The sequence below is a fragment of the Hevea brasiliensis genome, chromosome 2 (genome assembly GCF_030052815.1).
Source record: "Hevea brasiliensis isolate MT/VB/25A 57/8 chromosome 2, ASM3005281v1, whole genome shotgun sequence".
Classification (NCBI taxonomy): Eukaryota; Viridiplantae; Streptophyta; class Magnoliopsida; order Malpighiales; family Euphorbiaceae; genus Hevea; species Hevea brasiliensis.
Window position 1 is genome coordinate 104394684 of NC_079494.1, and position 15244 is coordinate 104409927.

Here is a 15244-nt window from a genome sequence, read left to right on the forward strand (position 1 = left end):
TAGTATTTATTGGAGTACGTGTTTCCAACGTAGACCTCAATAAATTTGCTAAATCTATTTCATGTTTCTATGTACTCCACGAAAATCAAGACACTAACTGAGGTAATCTTATATTTCCCGAGGTATAACGTAGAATCTAGAAACAAAGAATTACAGGAAAAGACGAAACAGAATCCTATACTCCGCATGTGACTCCTAGTAGACTCTTCCCAACACTTAGATAATTTTTTCCTATGAATCTGGAGCCTAAGCTCTGATACCACATTTGTCACGACCCAACCTATGGGCCGGACCGGCACTAGGACCTGGGCCAGCCTAAAGCCCCCGAGGCCCGTAGTAAGCCTAACTGTTCATTAACCCAACTCTAATGCCCATTTGGGCCCAATTTCAAGAAACCAACCGGACAGAGCCCGACCATAAAGTGGACCTTTCAACGAGGAGTTTTTGACTCACCCGACCTGTAAACAAAATATATCATCAATTGGGGAGCTCAGCTCATCCTCCACATACTCATATCAGCATAAAAATAAATGGGAGCTCAGCTCCCTCATCCAATCCATCAAACATGCATATAATTTTACAGGTCCACATGACAATTTATATTACAGACCCGAATCATTTAAATATTTCTAACACATGCGGAAATTCTAGGAGTAAATAAAATTACAAAACTATTGATAAACAACCTGCGAAGGAGAAAAGCAGGTTAACCACAATAAAATCCTCCTGTAGCCTGAAAAAAATATTGAACAGGAGTGAGCGTTCGACTCAGAGAGTAAAATATCAATTTTAACCATAATCTCTATAACTATCTAGAACTAATGCAACCTGTGGAGTGAAATACAACAGCAACCATATTTTCATATCATAACAACAAAAAGGTAATTTGGAGCACTCACGCACCCTGTAACATCAATCATAATATATGGGAGCTGATCCCCTATACAGCTCTCTTAAATCCAACCTGGTACCAGCGAAGAACTCAGCTCGGACTTCCACTTAATAACCAAATCGGGGGTCCCAACAAAGAACTCAAGCCGTGACTACCCCCGGAAGGATCGGGTCCCAGCGAAGAACTCAAGCCGTGACTACCCATCCTATCCATAGTCCACACCACATCACACGCACGCCAACTCACGCACACTGCTCCAAATTACCACAACAACACTCATGGCACGTTAACAGTTATGAATGCAACATAAATCGTGCCTAGAGTTTAACTACATAAATATTTGCATATAAGTGATGCATGGGCATGCTTGAACATATAATAATATCGAAATTACAATTAAAATTAATATTTTACTCACAGACTTGACGACAATCACTGTGGCGGCTGGGCGGAGGAAGAAGGCTGTCCCGGCTCACCTGACAATTTTATTACAATCATTTAATAAATTTGACTCAATACAAACAAAGAAAAAGACCAATACGTCCTAAGTCGTGCCGAAAATTCGGCAGAGTCTCCCTTATACCTAGGACCTACCCAACCTGCAAAAGGGCTCAAAACACACTTCTATATCCACAATCCATATATCCACAACTCAATCACATCACACAGCCCCTCCTGGGCCCATCAAATCAATCATTCATCACAATATGTAAAATTTCAATTTAGTCCTTATAATTGATCATTTTTGCAAAAACTGCTCAAATAAGCTCTAAAAATTATAAAACTCTGCCTCGCGGTCCTTAGAAATATTACTAAGCTATTGCAAAAAGAATCGTAATTTTCTAAGCTACCATGAATATTTTATGGATTTTTAATCCTATTTAAGCACTAGAAAATTACGAAAAAGCAAGGTTCGGGTTTACCTTTGCCGATTCCGACTTCGGGAACGCGCTCGGGATGCCTGACAATAGTGGGGTAGCCAAAACCTCGATCCAATTCGGAGACTTTTCCGGTAGCTGATTTGTCTGGCCGGAAATTCACAGATCCGGACAACTGTCGAATTTCCGCGAATTGAGGATACCTACACGAAGCCCAATAATAATATATAAAAAATCAGGGGTGTTACACAATTTATCCTTATATTTTTAAATATACTTTAATTATTGTATGATATATATTTTGTAATTATATAATAAAGTTTTAATTATTAAAATGAATTAAAATATATAAAAAATCGAAATCAGGTAAATTAGAGGTAAAGTTAAATATATCTAAAATTTTAAAATATTTTATTTTATTTTATCAAAATCATTATTATTTATTTATTTTAACATCATTCTAATTTTTTATGTTTTTAAATATAGTAATAACAATTATTTATGCCACTACAACTATATATATATATATATATTGTAATTTTTTTATATTATTTTTGTCTGACCTAAATTCTGAGTTAAACCGACACTAGAACTTAGGTCAGTATAAAGCCCTCAAAACCCTTTGTAAGCCTAAATATTTCTAACCTAACTATAAAGCCTATAAATATAGCCTGATTTCGAGAAAATAAATGGACAGAGTCCAACCATAAATTGACCTATCCAATAGAGTATTAACTCATCCGACCTATAATAACAACAATAACTAAATTTGGGAAGGTTAGCTCACCCTCATAATCTTCAAAATAATAAATAATTAAATGGGAGCTCAGCTCCCATATCCAAGATAGATACTCTTCTCAAACATTCTAACATACCCATATAATATGTTGACAACTTCAAAGAAATAAATTATTGCAGTCCCAATCAAGATTAGAATACTACTAACACATGTGGAGTTCTTGATTGTAAATCAAGGAAATGAAATATAACTAAGTTGCTACTAGTAAACCCGCGAGAAATGAAGCAAGTTATTCACAATAAGAGTCAACTTGTCACTTGAGGAAAAATAGTTGAACAGGAGTGAGCGTTTGAATCATAGAGTAAGATATTGATTTCAAATACAATTTCTATAACTATCTAAGCCTAAATGCATTTCTATATATAAAATGCAACAAACACACATATTTTCAAACAGTTCAAACAATATTCACATAAAAGATAATTTAAAGCACTCACACACCCGTGTGTCACATCAATGTGTATATATGTATAGGAGCTGATCCCCTATACAGCTTTCTTAATTCCAACACCTGTTAGCAAGATCAACTCGAGCCAGACTTTTCTTGATAATCCAAATGCGGAGGTCAGCGAGATCAACTCAAAGCCGTACTCACCCCGACTTATCCATAAAAAGGATCGGGTCCCAACAAGTCAAACTTCAGCCACGACTACCCGTCCTACCCATATCTATAGTCACACCACATGCACGCTGACACATGCACACAGCTCCAAATTACCTTAAGATGACATCCACAATAGTCTCATCAAATAAGAATGCAATACAAGGCTTGCCTAGTATTTAACTACCTAAATATATTTATATGTGAATGCATGAGCATGCCTTCAATATATAATAATATTGAAATTGTAAATAAAATCAATATTTACTCACAGATTATCCAAATATCACTAGAGTGCCTAAGAAGATAAGGAAAGTTGACTCGGATCATCTAAATAATCATATTCAAGAAATTTATCAATATTAACTCAAAACAAAGAACTAAAGAGCCTAAGATGTAACACCCCTATTCGAATAGCCTGGTATATTTTATTGTTCCGGTGACCGATGTCAGTCTGGACAATTAAGGGGATTAGAACCATATCTAAGACACCAAGATAAGTCTTAAATGAAAATAAATAGTGACTACCTGATAGATAAGTATGAATAAGAAAAATAGAACATAAAAGGTTAAATGAGTCGGGAGTCACAGCAATGGGTAACCTTCCCAGGGAGTGACTGCGAGGTCAGTCTTAACCCGAATTCTGAATCGAAAAATTGACGCCGAGGTCCTTACGACTATTGTGAACACAGTGGAAAAGAGAAAATCACAGAAAAGAATTGTTAAGCAGGTCAAATAATTAGGTCAAGAATCCAGAATAAATATCGAATAACTTGTAAACCGGATCGAACCAGCGATGGCCAATGTGGTCAATTTACCCCTAGAGCTGACTCCTGACCTAACTGTCTAATAAAATCAGAGAAATAAAAATTTCTGAATCGAGAATTAAATTAAAGAAACAAAAAAATTAAAGAAAAAGAAAGAAATTGAAAAAAATGATTTATTACATCATGTGGATGACATCACACATGATGTAATAAGTAATTTTAATTTTAGCAAATTTTTGACCAAGTCAAAAATCATTATTAAAGACAAAATACATTAAAATTAAAAAAAAAAATCACTCTTTCTTCCTCACTAAAATCGGCAGCCACCTCTCATCTCTGCACCATTGTTCTTCCTCCATGAAAGCTTGATACAAGCTTGTAAACTCCCACTTAACCCTACTTTGCCCTCAAATTGTTCCATTAAACCTTGTTAACCTCACTTGAGAAAGAGATTGAAAAAGAAAAGAAAAGGAAAAAGGGAGTGAAATTGAAGAATTGGAATTCAAGTGAAGGTAAGCAAATTACTTTGAAATTTTAGTTTTGATGCACATGTATTAAGTTAATTTAACTTAGATTTTAACCTAAAAATCAAAGAAAACAATTGTTGGAGGACTTTTAGTGAATTCGGCTAGCATTAGAGGGAGATGGAATTGAATGAATTTGATGCATTTGAATGGTTGTTTAGGTTTAATTATGTATGTAGACCATGAATATACACTTTGATTTCATTATATTTTAAACTTAGGTAATTAGGGTTCTTGAACATTTTGAAAATTTGGGAAAAATTGGGGAAATGGTCAATTGATGCAATTGACCTTAGTTGAGTTGAGAAATTGTCAATTGGGATCATTTGTGGTGTGTGTGAATTGATAGAACCAAATTATAATTCGGATTGGTTAGTGTACAAATTCTGGTAGCTTGACCTAGGTCCTTTCCAGAGACAAAACTGAAAATTTACCAACCCAATTGGTGGGAGGCCAATTGGGAATGAAAACAGACACATAATGGCACATTTTTTATTGAGGAATCATGCCCAGAAAATGACCATAACATAGGAAACAATTAGGTCAAACCCGAGTATAATGCACTGCCACTGTGCCAAAATGACTAATGAACAGTGTTTATTCATTTGGCCATAACTTGGGCTATACAGATCCAAATGACCTAATTTTTGTGGCATTGGAAAGGTATGACATAGCACTACAACTTTCATGAAGAACATTAATCCAAATTCTGTCCATAACAAAGTCATTTTGCCACCCAAATTTAGTAGTCCAAAACTGTGAGAACCAAATTAGGTGCCCAGAAATCTGGGTTAAACTAATCCGGCCAGCCATGTTCAAATGGCCATATCTTGGGCTACAAAACTTCAAATAGAGTGATTCAAAAAGGGAAGTAAAGTTAAGATAATAAGAAACAAGTTTTATGAAGAATACTTTGCCAAATTCACATAGAAACATGATCAATAGAATAGTACAAAACAGGACATTAAATCTGAAAATTTTGAAATTGTACCTAAGGGAACTAAAATTTGAAGAAATAATCAAAACCTTCATTAGGCACCCAAAATGTGGTATGTCAGTGTAATTGGATTTCCCATACCTATTAAGCATAATAAAGTCAATATTTTGACTTGAATAGTATCATGAATAGTAACCCCGAAATGAAAATTTTCAAGAGTATTAGTTTAAGCATATTGGGGATGGAATTGAGCATATATGAATTAATTATTAGATTTATTGTGAGATAAGATACTAAAACACTATCAATTGTGTGTTTCAGCTGAAAAAGACTCGAAAGGGACAAAGGACTGAGTCAAGGGCTAGAGGCGACTCATGTTAGGTTTGTGCACAATAAATTTATGTAATTGTTTTCCAATTGAAAATTTGAATTACTATGCTTTATGAAATCGCTATGTTATTTATGAATTGTGTTGCCACTTTGTGAATGCAAAATGACTTTGGGAATTGTTTGGGATCTCTCATAAATTATTGGAAATAATTGTTTTAAATTGATTTTGGATTCACACTTAGCATGACAGTATCACATTATTCCTCCTCCATTTATGGGGTTGAGATCGTTTATTTTCCTCCCTCTCTGGCTTACCAGCTGAGGTCAAGATCGGATGAGTAATTATTAGCTAGCTAGCCACCTCCCTCATTGATTTCGATTAGTGAGGTTATAGATCACTTTGTCGTGGTGTACAACACGGCATTGATTGAAAATTTTGTGTCATGGCTTAAGTTGTGTATGGATTGGCAACACTGTGTTTATTAAATTGTTTGACCAAAATTGTGCTAAAAGACGCTTTAAAAAATTTGTGAAATATGATTATGAAATTTTTAAACTGTGAATTGTTCATAAATGTTTTATATTATACCTTTACATTTTATTGTGCACCACTGAGTATTTTTATACTCAGCGATAACTTCTTTTGCTGTCGCAGATAGAAGCAAGGAAAAAGCAGCAGAGTGAGCTGCTGATTGTGGGGACTACCTAGAGACTTTTGTACGGGTATTTGATTATACCCTTGTAATTTCTTGATATAAATAATTTTGTAGTCATATATATTTTTGTAACTGAGCAGTTTTACAATCATATGTAATAATATGGTCTTTTAGCTTTTTATGTCTGTGAACTAAATTATGAATTTAATCAAATATTTTAAATGCAATGTGAATGGATTTATTTAACTATATTGCAAATGTTATGAATTGTGGAGATTAGATGGATTTGTGTTGATTGAGTGATTTGGTGGTTGAGATTTGATGAAGTGCTATTATTGGAATTGTTTTTTCACAGGTAAATTTTTTGTTTTTTCTCAATTACTGCCGGCACTGTACCAAAATTTTTTCAGAATTTGCAAAAAAATAAAATTGGTTAAAAATTTTACATAGCTTTTCAACTTTAATTAAATGTTTTTAGTTCCTACCAAAAATGCTCACCGCTTTCAAAAAGTAAGAAAATGGTTTAAAATCCCTTGCAGTGTACTTAATGGGTTATCGATAGGTGAAGTTCAGTAAGTCATTAGGCATACTACGGGATCATGTTATACCTTACAGAGGGGTAAGGTGTGACATGTTTTAGTGGTATCAAAGCATGGTTTTGAAATGAATTTTGATTGCGCATGTGCATATTTCCTTTGATAAGTACAACTGCTCAAGTATCATAAATTGATACATATGACATATTTACATCATGAATATGCACTAATAGAGGTCAACCTCCTTATGTTTGATCTCAGGAAGTAGAAATTTCTGAAAATGAAATGGAAGAGGGAGATTATTCAGTAGAGCAATTTATTGAGGTTGAGGCTCAAGGGGACGCCCCAGCACTCCAGAATGTGTGTGGGTCAGCCACTCCAGCTCCTCCTCAAGCACCGCAGTTTCCTACTCAGTTTGCACAGCAGATGGCTACGTTATTTCAACAAATGGCAGGAAATTACCACCACAAGCTTAGATGCAAGCGCCAGCGGCACAACCACAGTCCCCAACTCGATAATATGAAAAATTAATAAAATTTAGGGCTACCGAGTTCAAGGGCACCATGGATCCACTGGAAGCATAACAGTGGTTAGAATGGATGGAAAGGGTATTCAGAAAGCTACAATGTGTCGAGGAATTAAAATTTGAATATTTAGTCTCACTTTTGCAAGGGGATGCATATAAATGGTAGAAGACTATTCCCCACAGCCTTGTTAAGCCACCTGTTCTTACATGGATAGATTTCTTGAGGGAGTTCAAACAGAAATGGGTCCCTGATACCTATGTTGACATGAAAGTGCAAGAATTTTTGAATCTAAAGTAAGGGGACAAGACCATAGCAGAATATGAGCGGGACTTCTCAAGCCTAAGCCACTATGATGGAAGCTTGGTCTCCACCCCCAGAGACAGATGCAAGAGGTTTGAGGCTGGGTTAAGGCCTACATTGAGAATACAAGTAGTGGGGTTCTGACACCAAAATTTTTTTGAATTGATATCACAAGCTTTGGAATGTGAGAGGATAGAAATGGAAGGGTCAATAAAGAAAAATACTCAAGAGAAAGAGAAAACAAAGAAAGCTACTAGCCAATCTACTAAGAGCAGTTCTAGGAAGCGGAACCAATCTGGGGGATTCGGCTCCCGCAGATTTGGTAGAGGCAGATTCTCTGGCCAAAGACTACCCCGATCTAGTCAGCAGACTCAACAGGCATCTCAGGGAGCGTTATCAGTCCGGTAGTGTGAGACTTGTGGTAGAACACACGGTGGGGTGTATTTTAAGGCTACTGGTGCATGTTTTAACTGTGGAGAGACCGGACATTTCGCCAAAGATTGTATTAGTCCACACAGATCTGAACCTCCTACCACATCTGAGGGATCAGCCCAAGTGTCTACTCCAAGAGGGTCATAGCCATCTGGTAGAGGTAGAGGCAGAGGTAGGGGTAGCACCCCAGGAAGTCAAAGCATTGTTAACCAACCAGAACCCAGTAGCGCACCAGCCAGAGTGTACATAATGCGTTAGAGGGAGGAGGCTGAAACATCAGATGCAGTAGTTGGTATTTTCTTTATCCTTGACTAAGACGTATATGTGCTATTTGATCTTGGCTCCACATATTCGTATGTCAGTACTAGTGCGATTTGTTCTACTGCTATTCCGTGTGTAAGAATAGACTATGATGTGCTAGTAACTAGTCCATTAGGCCAGGAGGTCAGGGTAAATAAAATATATAGGGATTGTTCTTTGGTGATCCAAGGACACATTTTTCTATCCGACCTGATTGAAATGCCCTTTAGAGATTTTGATATCATCTTGGGCATGGATTGGTTAGCCAGGCATCACTCTATGATTGACTGTAGACTGAAGACAGTCACTTTTGGTCTTCCCCAGTATGGTGATATGGTAATACACGGGGAGAGGCAATTATTGCCATCAAATATCATTTCAGCTGCACTAGCCAGAAAGATGATCAGAAAAGGGTGTGAAGCATACTTAGCACATGTGATGGACACCCAAGTGGAGAGTCCAGCGTTAAGGGACATCCCTATTATATGTGATTATCCGGACGTATTTCCTGATAAGTTGCCAGGATTACCTCCAGAGAGAGAGGTGCAATTTGAGATTGATGTTATGCTTGGTGTGGACCCAATCTCCATAACACCATACAGAATGGCACCAGCAAAACTAAAAGAATTAAAAGTACAGTTGCAAGAATTGCTCAACAAGGGCTTTATCCGCCCTAGTGTGTCACCTTAGGGAGCGCTAGTGTTGTTTGTTAAGAAGAAAGATGGTACTCTCCGCTTATATATTGACTACCGGTAGTTGAATAAGGTGACAATAAAGAATAGATATCCATTGCCTCGCATTGATGATTTGTTTGATCAGTTGAGGGGTGTAGTTGTGTTCTCCAAGATTAATCTGGGATCGGGTTATTATCAGCTGAAGGTGTAAGAGCAGAGTATCCCTAAAACTGCTTTTAGAACCCGCTAAGGCCATTATGAGTTTCTGGTCATGCCATTCGAGTTAATAAATGCTCCAGCTACTTTTATGGATCTGATGAACACTATCTTCAGACCATACCTCGATCAGTTTGTAGTGGTATTCATAGATGACATATTGGTTTATTCGAGGAGTATAGAGGAGCATGATAAACATCTGCGGATTGTACTGCAGACTTTGAGGGAGAAACAGCTATATGCAAAACTATCAAAATGTGAATTTTGGCTGAAAGAAATATCCTTTTTGGGGCATATAGTATCAGCTGAGGGCATCAAGATAGATCCAAGTAAGATAGAAGTTGTCCTTAATTGAAAGCCACCCAGAAATGTCACAGAGATTCACAGTTTTCTGAGTTTAGCTGGATACTACTGCCATTTTAGGAAAGGGTTCTCCATGTTGGCATCTCCACTGACCAAGCTGCTCCAAAAAAATGTGAAATTTCAGTGGATGGATAAATGCCAACAAAGTTTTGATGCATTGAAAAAATGTTTGACTCAGGCTCTAGTCTTGACTTTACCTACCTCGGGTAAAGAATACACAGTATATAGCGATACTACTCACAATGGGTTAGGCTGTGTACTGATGAAAGATTGAAATGTCATTGCATATGCATCACGCTAGCTGAAACCGCATGAGAGGAATTATCCGACACATGACTTGGAGCTAGCAGCTATTGTGTTCGCTCTTAAGATCTGAAGACATTATTTGTATGGCGAGAAGTGCTACATCTACACATATCATAAGAGTTTGAAGTATCTGGGCACTCAGAAAGAGTTGAATTTGAGACAGAGGAGATGGTTAAAATTGATTAAGGACTATGATTGTCTGATAGACTATCAGCCAGGAAAGGCAAATGTTGTAGCTGACGCCGTAAGTCATAAGACTATGGCAAGTCTACAGGTTTCTCCTTTGTCTATGGTACATGAGTTAAGAGCATTGCATGCCAGTTTAGAGATTAATAACAAGGGCAGACAACAGTTGTATGGCATGTACAGCCAGTGTTAATTGATCAGATTAGAATGGCTGCTCATAATGATGAGAAATATCAGAAGCTATTAGAAGAAGTCAGAGAAGGCAAGAAATCAAAATTCTCAGTGAGAGATGACGGCTTACTGCTACACCAGGGCAGGATGTGCATTCTTAATAATATTGATTTGAGGCAGATCATTATGAACGAAGCACATGAGTCTCCTTTTGTTATGCACCCTAGTGGTAATAAAATGTATAGAGGGCTGAAAGAACACTACTGGTGGATGGGTATGAAAAGAGATATAGCAGAATTTATTTTCAAATGCCTAATTTGTCAGCAAGTGAAGGCAGAGTATCAAGTACCAGCTAGGTTATTACATCCACTATCAGTATCGGAATGGAAATGAGAGAGAATAACTATGGATTTTGTGATGGGACTTCCAAGGACATAGAAGAGTCATGATGCAGTATGGGTCATTGTGGACAGACTGACCAAGTCTGCTCATTTTCTGCCAGTCCGGATGGACTACAGTTTAGAAAGATTGGCCAAGTTGTACATTGATGAGATAGTAAGATTGCATGGAGTACCAGTATCCATTGTATCTGACAGAGATCCTAGGTTCACTTCTAGATTCTGGGATAGTCTTCAGAGAGCCCTAGGAACTAGATTGAACTTCAGCACGGCATTCCACCCACAGACAGATGGCCAGTCTTAGAGGGTAATTCAGATTTTGGAGAACATACGGCGGGCTTGTGTGATTGAGTTTGAAGGCAGTTGGGACACACACTTGCCTCTGATTAAGTTTGCTTATAACAACAACTACCAATCAAGCATTGGGATACCTCCATATGAAGCTCTATATGGCAGAAAATGTAGAACCCCATTATGTTGGGATGACATGGGTAAAAGAAAGATGATTGGGCCTGAAATTGTTCAGCAGACTGAAGAGAAAATCAGATTGATTAGAGATCGACTCAAGGCTACATCAGATCGTCAGAAGTCCTACATTGATTTGAAGAGGCGAGACATTGAGTATACAGTGGGTGAGAAAGTATTCCTCAAAGTTTCCCTTGGAAGAAAATTATGAGATTTGACAGAAAGGGAAAACTGAGTTTTTGTTTTATTAGGCCATATGAGGTTCTGCAGAGAGTGGGTTCTTTGGTATACCATTTGGCACTACCTCCAGAGTTGGAAAAGATATATAACGTCTTCCATGTGTCAATGTTGAGGAGGTACAGATATCTGACCTATCTCATGTGTTACCAGTGGAAGAAATTGAAGTGAATCCAAACCTCACATATGAGGAAGAATCCATAGAGATTCTGGCTTATGAGGTGAAGCAGCTACGGAACAAGCAGATACCGTTGGTTAAGGTGCTGTGGAATCATCATTCAGGCCAGGAGGCTACTTGGGAACGAGAGGAGGATATGAGGAGACAACACCCACAACTGTTCAGAGACTAATGCCAGGTAAAATTTCGAGACGAAATTTATTTTAAGGAAGGAAGAATTGTAACACCCCTATTCGCATAGCCTAGTACATTTCACTGTTCCGGTGACTGGTGTTAGTCCGTACAATTAAGGGGATTAGAATCACATATAAGACACCAAGATAAGCCTTGAATGAAAATAAATAGTGACTACTTGATAGGTAAGTATAAATAAGAAAAATAGAACATAAAAAATTAAATGAGCTGGGAGTCACAGCGATGGATGACCTTCCCGGGAAGTGACTGCGAGGTCAGTCTTAACCCGAATTCTGAACCAGAAATGTGACGCTGAGGTCCGTAGGACTATTGCAAATACAGTGGAAAAAAAGAAAATCATAGAAAAGAATTGTTAAGCAGGTCAAATAATTAGATCAGGGATCCGGAAGAAATATCGAATAACTTGTAAACCGGATCAAACCAACGAGGGGCAATTTGGTCAATTCACCCCTAGAGCTGACTACTGGCCTAACTGTCCAATAAAATTAAAGAAATAAAAATTTCTAAATCGAGAATTAAATTAAATAAACAAAAAAATTAAAGAAAAAGAAAGAAATTAGAAAAAGTGATTTATTACATCATGTGGATGACATCACACATGATGTAAAAAGTAATTTCAATTTTAGCCAATTTTTGACCAAGTCAAAAATCATTATTAAAGACAAAATACATTAAAATTAAAACAAAAAAATCACTCTTTCTTCCTCACTAAAATCAGCAGCCACCTCTCCTCTCTCGATCATTGTTCTTCCTCCATGAAAACTTGATACAAGCTTGTAAACTCCCACTTAACCCTACTTTGCCCTCAAATTGTTCCATTAAACCTTGTTAACCTCACTTTGAGAAAGAGATTGAAGAAGAAAAAAGAAGGAAAAAGGGAGTGAAATTTAAGAATTGGAATTTAAGTGAAGGTAAGCCATTTACTTTGAAATTTTAGTTTTGATGCACATGTATTAAGTTAATTTAACTTAGATTTTAACCTAAAAATCAAAGAAAACAATTGTTGGGGGACTTTTAGTGAATTCGGCCAGCATTAGAGGGAGTTGGAATTGAATGAATTTGATGCATTTGAATGGTTGTTTAGGTTTAATTATGTATGTAGACCATGAATATACACTTTGATTTCATTATATTTTAAACTTAGGTAATTAGGGTTCTTGAATATTTTAAAAATTCGGGAAAAATTGAGAGAATGGTCAATTGATGCAATTGACCTTAGTTGAGTTGAGAAATGGTCTATTGGGACCATTTGTGGTGTGTGTGAATTAATAGAACCAAATTATAATTCGGATTGGTTAGTGTACAGATTCTGGCAGCTTGAACCTTTTCAGGGATCAAAAATAAAAATTTACCAACCTAATTGGTGGGAGGCCAATTAGGAATGAAAACAAACACATAATGGCGCATTTTTCATTAAGGAATTATGCCCAGAAAATGACCATAACATAGGGAACAATTAGGTCAAACCCGGGTGTAGTGCACTGCCACTGTACCAAAATGACCAAATGAATAGTATTTGTTCATTTAGTCATAACTTGGGCTATACAGGTCCAAATGACCTGATTTTTGTGGCATTGGAAATGTATGATATAGCACTACAACTTTCATGAAGAACATTAGCCCAAATTCTTCCCATGACAAAGTCATTTTGCCACCCAAATTTAGTGGTCCAAAACTGCCACAACCAAATTAGGTGGCCAGAAATCTGGGTTAAACCAATCCAGCCAGCCATGTTCAAATGGCCATATCTTGGGCTACAAAAATCCAAATAAAGTGATTCAAAAGGGAAAGTAAAGTTAAGACAATAAGGAACAAGTTTTATGAAGAATACTTTGCCAAATTCCTATAGCAATATGATCAATAGAATAGTACAAAATAGGACATTCAATCTGGAAATTTTGAAAATGTACCTAAGAGACCTAAAATTTGAAGAAACAATCAAAACCAATAAATTAGGCACCCAACTCATACTTATTAAGCATAAGAAAGTCAACATTTTGACTTGAATAGTATCATAAATAGTAAACCCAAAATGAAAATTTTCAAGAGCATTAATTTAAGTATATTGGGGCTAGAATTGAGCATATATGAATTAATTATTAGATTTATTATGAGATAAGATACTGAAACACTGTCAATTATGTGTTTCAGTTGAAAAAGACCCGAAAGGGACAAAGGACTGAGTCAAGGCCTAGAGTCAACTCACGTCAGGTTTGTGCATAATAAATTTATGTAATTGTTTTCCAATTGAAAATTTGAATTACTATGCTTTATAAAATCGATGTGTTATTTATGAATTGTGTTGCCACTTTGTAACTGCAAAAAGGACTTTAGAAATTGTTTGGGATCTTTCATAAATTATTGAAAATAATTGTTTTAAATTGATTTTGGATTCACACTTAGCATGACAGTATCACATTATTCCTCCTCCATTTATGGGGTTGAGATAGTTTATTTTCCTCCCTCTCTGGCTTACCAGCTAAGGTCGAGATCGGATGAGTACTCATTAGCTAGCTAGCCACCTCCCTCATTGATTTCGATTAGTGAGGTTGTAGATCGCTTTGTTATGGTGTACAACATGGTATTGATCGAAAATTTTATGTCATGACTTAAGTTGTATATAGATTGGCAACACTATGTTTATTAAATTGTTTGACTAAAAGACGCTTTAAAAAAATTATGGAATATGATTGTGAAATTTTTAAACTGTGAATTGTTCATAAATATTTTATATTATGCCTTTATATTTTATTGTGCACCACTGAGTATTTTTATACTCAACGATAGCTTTTTTTCCTGTTGCAGATAGAGACAAGGAAAAAGCAGCAGAGTGAGCTGCTGATTGTAAGGACTACCCAGAGACTTTTGTACGTATATTTGATTATACCCTTGTAATTTCTTGATGTAAATAATTTTGTAGTCATATGTACTTTTGTAACTGAGCAGTTTTACAGTCATATGTAATAATATGGTCTTTTGGATTTTTATATCTGTGAACTAAATTGTGAATGTAATCAAATATTTTAAATGCAATGTGAATAGATTTACTTAACTGTATTGCAAATGTTATGAATTATGGAGATTGGATAGATTTGTGTTGATTGAGTGATTTGGTGGTTGAGATTTGATGAAGTGCTATTATTGGAAGTGTTTTCCACAGGTAAATTTTTGGTTTTTCTCAATTACTGCTGGCACTCTGCTGAAATTTTTCTAGAATTTGCGAAAAAATAAAGTTGGTCAAAAATTTTACATAGCTTTTCAACTTTAATTAAATGTTTTTAGTTCCTACAAAAAATGCTCACCACTTTCAAAAAGTAAGAAAATGGTTTTAAAATCCCTTGTAGTATACTTAATGGGTTATCGGTAGGTAAAATTC